Source organism: Vigna radiata, unplaced genomic scaffold (assembly GCF_000741045.1).
Source record: "Vigna radiata var. radiata cultivar VC1973A unplaced genomic scaffold, Vradiata_ver6 scaffold_294, whole genome shotgun sequence".
Classification (NCBI taxonomy): domain Eukaryota; kingdom Viridiplantae; phylum Streptophyta; class Magnoliopsida; order Fabales; family Fabaceae; genus Vigna; species Vigna radiata.
Genome location: NW_014543419.1, coordinates 256906 through 264786, shown reverse-complemented (window position 1 = coordinate 264786; position 7881 = coordinate 256906).

The following is a 7881-nucleotide window of genomic DNA, read 5'->3' as shown; positions in this document are numbered from 1 at the left end:
CAATTTCATGGCCTGGCACATGAAGATCCATTCAAACACATCACCGGTTTCTTGGAGATATGCAACACGGTGAAGCTTCAAGGTGTTCCAGATGACTTCATAAGGCTTAGCCTATTCCCCTTCTCTCTCGAAGGCAATGCCAAGGAGTGGCTCACTTCATTTCCTGAAAATAGCATCACTTCGTGGGATGATTTTTCTCTACTCTTTCTCTTTTATTGTTGATTCATCACTTTATGTTTATTGCTTTCAAGAAAGCCAAAGAACTCATAAAGATTTTTTAAAAGATCATTTTAAAAGGGCTAATCATTTTTTTACAATTGGCACCAGAGCTGGAAATTTAAAAATTACTCAAATTTTAATTGATTACCTTCACTGTTTAATTGATTAAATCGATCCTGATGGCCCAAATGTATTTAACCTTTGGACAAGGTTCATCCACAAATAGACCACCACTATTTGCAGGTGAGAATTACCCTCTTTGGAAGATAAGGATGAAATTTTTCTTGGAATCAGTTTACAAAGGTGTTTGGAATGTTGTTATTAATGACCCCTTTGAACAAAAAAAGATTAAGAATGGTAAGACAAAGGTTAAAGACTTCTCTAAGTGGAATGCAGATGAAAACAGAAGAGCTCACTTTTATGTCTGAGCCAAGAACATCATTTCTTCTGCCCTCACCATTAATGAATTCTATAGAATTTTTATTTGCACAACTATAAAGGAAATGTGGGATGTTTTGGAAGTCACTCATGAAGGCACCGACGAAGTCAAGAGAGCAGGGAAGAACCCTCTCATTCAAGAATATGAGATGTTCAAAATGAAGAGTGGTGAAACAATCTACGATGTACAAAAGAGGTTTACTCATATTGTTAACCATATTCTTGCCCTTGGAAAAATATTTGACAAAGAGGAAATAAACATCAAGATCTTGAAGAGCTTGAACAAAAGTTGGCAACCAAAGGTTACCGGCATATCAAAATCAAGATACTTGACAGCAATGAACATGGCTACACTCTTTGGCAAATTAAGAGAACATGAGTTGGAACTTGACATATTGAAGAAGGAAGAAGAAGGAGAACAGAAACACACCATTGCCCTCAAGACAACAAGCAAGGTAGCCTTAAGAAGACATGTTGAATAGATTGATTCTGAAACAAAGAATCTATATCTTTAATTAATGAATCTCATGGTGAAAAGGTTTTCCAAATTCATGAAATCAAGAAATAAATCCAGCTCTGATTGTGCAGGAAACACAGGATTAAACATGAGAAAAAGAAAAACTGTTACTACCCTAACCTGTTGTGAATGTCGCAAAGTTGGGAACATCAAACCTGATTGTCCAGTCTTGAAAATGAAGCAAAAACTGGATGATAGAAGCAACCAAGACAACAGTAAGCCAGGCAAAAAAAGGCTTATATAGCTTGGGAAGACAGTGATTCAAGATATCAATCAAGTGACTCTTATGAAAGCCTTGAATATGAGACCAACTTGTGTTTGATGGCTGGCTCAATTTGTTCAAAAAGTAGTGCAAGCATCTTTTGTTGAGATTGTAGATAAGGAAAGCACTGGTTTAGCTAACCTTAATCTCACAGTGCTTTATTCACTCTATTTTTGATGATGACAACACATTATTAGTAACACATCTCTTGTTATGTGTTACATGTTCTGTTGCTTATTGGTTGATATCTTAATACATGAATGCATATTCACTGTTCTGACATATGTTACATCTGTTGTGATTGCATTGCATATGTTTTGGAAAAGGAAAACCACATGCACTTTGATGAACTTACAATGTGTGGCAAATATGCAAGTCCTGAGTCGACTTCATTATTAATTGAATCGATTAAGACTGAAGACTTTGCACAAATTTTCAAATATAGTGCTATGTGAGATTTTGCATTGAAAAGAATTTCAATATGTGCAGATGTGTCAAAGTCGACTGTGTGCGCTTTGCATTTGACATTATTGGTTGTTTTATTTGAGATTCTGTTATGCTTGTGAACAATAACGACTATATATTTAAAAGTTAGTTAAGCATTGAATGAGTGTCAACTGTATTGAATGTGGAATTAATTTGTTCGACTTGACAGCTACTACTTTGACTTAACTGTTATTATTGTCAGAGGACAATCAACTCTATTAGTAGCTTAGTCGACTACAGGATCGTCTCTTATATAAAAATCTATAAATAGACGAGACCTGAGTTATTCAGACAACTTTTGGAAAAACTGACATTTTCATATTCTATTTCAGATTGTTTCTCTGTGATTTAGTGCTCCAAGAACTCATTAAGAAGACCGTGGAGATAATTCTTTGAAGAGGTTTTGAAGGAGAATTCTGCTGTGCTTACTGGTTGATCAAACTCTGCACATTGCGATACTTGCTTGCTGATCAAGATTTCTTTCAATCTTTGAAAAGATTGTGGCTGTTGTACCTGTTGTGATTACAGGGGGTAGACTCTTGGAGTCTGGTACACTTTAAGGATTGTTCAAAGTGGGTTGCAGATTGCAGGAGAGGGGGTATCTTGTTGTAGATCTTACTCTTTGTATTTCCTATATTTTGGTTAGAGGGTTAGAGAGGTGTTTTATATTTTTGACGTTGAGGTCTCTATAAAAGTCTTGTACAAACCTTGACCATTATAGTGCATTTTCTTCCTGGGATTAGAAGGACACTGAATGTAGGCATTGAGGTCGAACCAGTATAAAAACCTGCGTTTGAATTCTCTATCCCTTCTCTTTTACATTTAGTCGACTCTGTTAATTACGTAGTCTACTTTGATTTTCCACTGCACTTAAATTTTCAATACTTGCGATTAAAGAAATTGTGTATAGGTTTCTACTTTGTGAGAAATCTTTTAAAAAGACTCTGATTTTGAAACCTCACCAATTCACCCTCCCTCTTGGTGTTGAAACGAAGCCTACCTATTTTCCAACAACTTTAAAGATGAGTCAATTGAGGACAGGTACTACCAATTACTTGATGCATTTCAAGAATTACATGGTGGGGCAATGAAAATGCAATATCAAGTAATAGGCTAAAAAGTGAGAAAAAAGACTTAGATAAGAGAATTAAAAATCTAGTCAATGAAAATAAATGCCTAAAAACTGAATTAGAAATTGTGATGAAATCATTTAGGCAAGCTGGAAGTGAAAATAAGATAAAGGTTCAAGATTGCATGAACTGTACTACACAACTAAAGAGAATTAAGTACTTTGATGAACACACTATTGATAACGGTTGAAAATACCATTATCTGTGATGTGATTTTGATACTAAATGCACCCTTTTCTACTTAGAAACTTGCTAAAAATCATGTTCTTTACTAAGTTGTGCGAATAAGAGAGTTGAGGTTGAACTTGATGATTTTGTGACTAAATCTCCTTATTTTGGCAGGAAATGAGATTATATGGAAAGCAGAGCTGAACTGTCAAGGAGGTGGAGCTTAGAAAGGCCTGGAAAAGTACCAGAAGAGAGGAATGCACGAAGCTTGGGCACCCTTTCAGGAGCCCTCAGTGCCAGAAGGTGTCGCACACCGCTTGGGCATCCCTTTTGGGGCGTTGAGCGCCACTTTTCCTAAAGAACCACGCCTGCTTGCCCCTGAGTGAAGTTGAGTGTCAAATTTGAGTATCGCATACCGCCCGGGCGCCCTAAGTGGGGCGCTGAGCACTAGCGACATGGGCCTAGGCCTTGTTTTTGTTTTGTTTACGCTCTATTTAAAGGACCCAGACGCCCTAGGTTTTGTATCTTTGGCAGAGAAGGTGCAACAACACATTCTTCCACTCTTTGAAGGCGAATTTGGATGTGAGAGCCTCCATCTTATACTTTTAGGGTTTTCCTATCTCATTCTTCTCCATTTTTCATCTAGTTTCACCATGTCTATGGTGAACTAACTTCTATTTGTTGTTGAGGGATGGTGTAACCTTGTGAACTCTCATGTCTTTGAATAGATTCTTAAAAATATATTCTTCTTTCATCTAGTTTCACCATGTCTATGGTGAACTAACTTCTATTTGTTGTTGGGGGATGATGTAACCTTGTGAACTCTCATGTATTTGAATAAATTCTTAATAATATATGCTTCTTTCATTAATTCTTAGGGTAATTCTTCTGTTTCAACGCTTTCTTTGTTTAACTCATTCATAGAATGATGTATGAATTGCATGAGTGCCGAGAGGTTCCTTACAATTCAGGTTCTTGTTGAATTGCTCCCAAGAGCAGTACTTCTCAGGGATGAGGGTATGAGTCTTGGTTGTCTTAAGCTCTTGATCTTCAGAATTAATTATTAGGGATGCTAGGAATCGTATGAACTAGTAATTAAGGATAGACTCTCTTCACCGAGGGATCGAGTTTTAAGTGATTTAGTGAGTGACGTTAATATTAATGCATGAAAAAGAATTCTTATATACATGAGAGAGAACTTGGTGAAATCTAACCCCAACAACATATTTATCTTATAATACAAACAACATTCGTTCGTCGTTGTGCTACTCTTTTATTCATCGAACTGCATTCATATTTAATTTTTTGCAATTACATTTGATCTCAATGATCTCGTTCTTTTTTAGCCTTAATTAATCAAGTTATCACACAACTTTCTAGTGCCGATAGTCTCTTGCGACAGGATACTTGGTCTTACCATTTTATATTACTTATTCGATTCAGTACACTTGCTGGTGACTCAACAAGTTTTTGGCACCGTTGTTGGGGGACTCACGGTTTAAACTATTCCATTTGTGTGATTCTTGATTAACTTTGACTTTATTTTATGTTTTTTATTTTGATTTTGTTTTTATTTTGTGTTTTTGTGGCGTTTATTTTTGTTTTTGTGCTAACAGTGTTTTCTAGGGTTTTATGTTTAGTGCTTGCAGGATGCAATTCGGACAAGAAGTTAATTATATGGGCACTCAATCCCACCAAGGTAATTTCAACTACGGGTGGTTACCTCACTCAAGCATGGATCAAAGTCAATTTGGGCAAGTTGCCGGGAAATTTGATAGACTACTACAACAATAATGGCAATAACAACTCTCTCTATCAAAAAGAGTGGCTAAGATGGGTGTCACAGTTCAACAATTAATGCAGATGTTTGTTTCTCATCATAAAAGCACTGAAGCAACACTCAGAAGGATGGAGACACAAATTTGTCACCTAATTTAGAAGATGGATGATTTTGGGGGCTATATGAAAGTTAACCCTAGGGAGGAGTACAAAGTTATTGTTACTAGAAGTGGCAGAGCTTTAGATGAGAGAAAAATAGAGAGAAAAGAAAAATAAAGGTTGAGTGAAAAAGAAAAAGATGAAGACGAGAAAGAAAAAGAAGAGAGAAAAGAAGAGGAAAAAGAGAGGGATGAAAAGAAAAAAGAGAGGGAGAGGATTGTTGAAAGGCTTTTTGGTCGCACAAAAAGTCAACAAAACCTAGTCCCCACTAATGTAGTATAGGGCTGACTAGGGATCAATCCCAGGACTTGGCAAAATCAAGTTTAGAATTTTAGAATTAAACCTATTTTATTTATTTACTAAGACTAGGTGGGGAAAGAAAATATGAAACTAAAATCTAAAAAAAGAGAAACTAAAAGAATTAAAATCTAAGTAACACCAATGGAAAAAGAGAAAGAAAACAATGCATGATATCTACGGTAACTAATGTAATATGTATTAACAAGACCAAGCTAAGTCAATTAAAAGATTCTTACAAACTAAAAAGAAACTAAAACAGAATTCACAATCTGAAATCCAATTAATATGAAGGAAATCCTAAATTGGTAATTAACTAAGTGAATGAATGATAAGAACTAATATGGGAATGAATGCTAAGAAAGAAATTAAAACAGTAACTGTGAATGGAAATTTATAAAATCTGAAAACACCCAAAAATAGAATTAAAATCTAACCTACTCACGTATCAACTAACTCAGTAAACAAATCATCTATTACTATCAAAATAGATCAAAATATAGGAAATGAAAACTTCTACTGGAAATGGATATGCAAAGAAAATCATAAAAGAAAGAAACAAACCCGCAAGAAACTCAGAATATAAAATTGGAATGTAAAATCATTGAATGGTAAAATCATTGAATGGTAAATCAAGGAAAGTAAAACCAGAAATCAACCGAACAAGATCAAATATAAAGCGAATCGAAACTGAAAAAGTGCTTTATTGGAAACTAAATTCAGAATTACAAATACCATAGTTTCTCAGATATCCAATGTCTGTCACCCAATGGAAAATCCAAGAACCCCAGTGCAAGAGATCAAAGGTTCTACACTACAAAAGCTGAAAATTCTAAAACTACAAGCAGAGAGAATTGGAAACTCAAAGAAAACTGTAAAGCAAGGAATAGAGCTAGAGCGGTGTCTGTCACCCACCACTTGTGTTTTTACACTTTACAAAACCTCCCTTTTATAGGGAAAAATCCAAACAAAAAAAGACTAGGAAAAGGGAAAGAAGGGAAGAATCGGGAAAAAGGGAAAAGGGAAAGAATCTTTAACTAACTTCGAAGCTTCTTGATTAACTCTAACTGATTCTGCTTCATTCTTCAACCGTCAACTGCTTGTCGTTCCGATCAACATTCTATTCTGATCAGCTTCTGGACCGATTAGCTTCTTCTGGGCTGCCTTCCTATGGGCCGTGGACCTCTGATCAGCTTCTGAAATCAACCATGGAACCCGCTTCTGGTTCGTTGTTCTTCTCTTTATTGGAACCCTAGCTCGTGAAGAATTGGGGGAAACTCAAATGATCCTATCTCTGCACAATGTGATGTAAACTGAGAGACCCACTTCAGCTTTTGCCTTTTACGCACCGTTTTCACTAATTGTAACAAAAGGGCTTCAACTTTTCTTTATTCAATGGCCCAATTGTTTCTGCAGTGGTGGCCCAATATATTTTCTTCTTCAAATCTGACCGAGAACCCCCAAAAGCAAGTGTCTTCTGCCAGCTACCTCAAAATGCGCACTATGATTCATATGTGCAGCCCATTCTTCCAAATTAATGTTAGCTCAATTTAATTGCTTCAGGCATCACAATCCCATCTGTAAAATGAAAGAATCTAGCAGCCAAAAACAATCCCATAATTCTAAAAAAAAAACAAATTGTAACATTTAAAGAAAAGAGCAAAACACTTATTTATTTAAAAATACTATTTATTTAACTAAAAAGAAAAAATTAACACTATTTCTATCAAAAACCTATTTTTATTCTAATTATACTAATCTACCTTAATTCTAGAAAATTAAAAGCTAAAGTATCGTAAAAGAAGAGTATTAACATAGAAAAATGGGGAAATTTAAAGACTTAACAAGGATGAGAGAAAAAAGAGAGAATTATATGAAAAACCCTTCCTTACCCAAAGAATTATTCTAGGAAGGAGAAGGAAAAATAGTTTGAACGTTTCATGGATATTTTCAAGAAATTGGAGATTAAGATACCCTTCTCTGAAGCTTCGCAACAAATGCCTTCATATGCTAAATTTCTGAAGGAGCTCCTCACTAAGAAAAAGAAGTACATTAAAGAGGAAACCATTGAAGTTCAAGGAAACTACAGTGTTATCATACAAAAGCTTCTACCTCCCAAGGGCGCTAATTGATTTGGGAATATCTCTATTGGAAGGGCGCTAATTGATTTGGGAGCCAATATCAATCTGATGTCACTCTCCATGTTTAAGAAGATTGAAGGTTTGCAACTCAAGCCTACTCGGATGACTCTATAACTAGCAGATAGATCTCTGAAATATCCTTTAGTGGTAGATGAAGATGTGCTTGTGAAGGTAGACAATCTTCTATTTCCTATGGACTTTGTTCTCATGGAGATGGAAGCGGATGTGAATGTGCCTCTCATTCTTGGGAGACCTTTTATGAAGACTGCAAGAGTTTTGATTGAT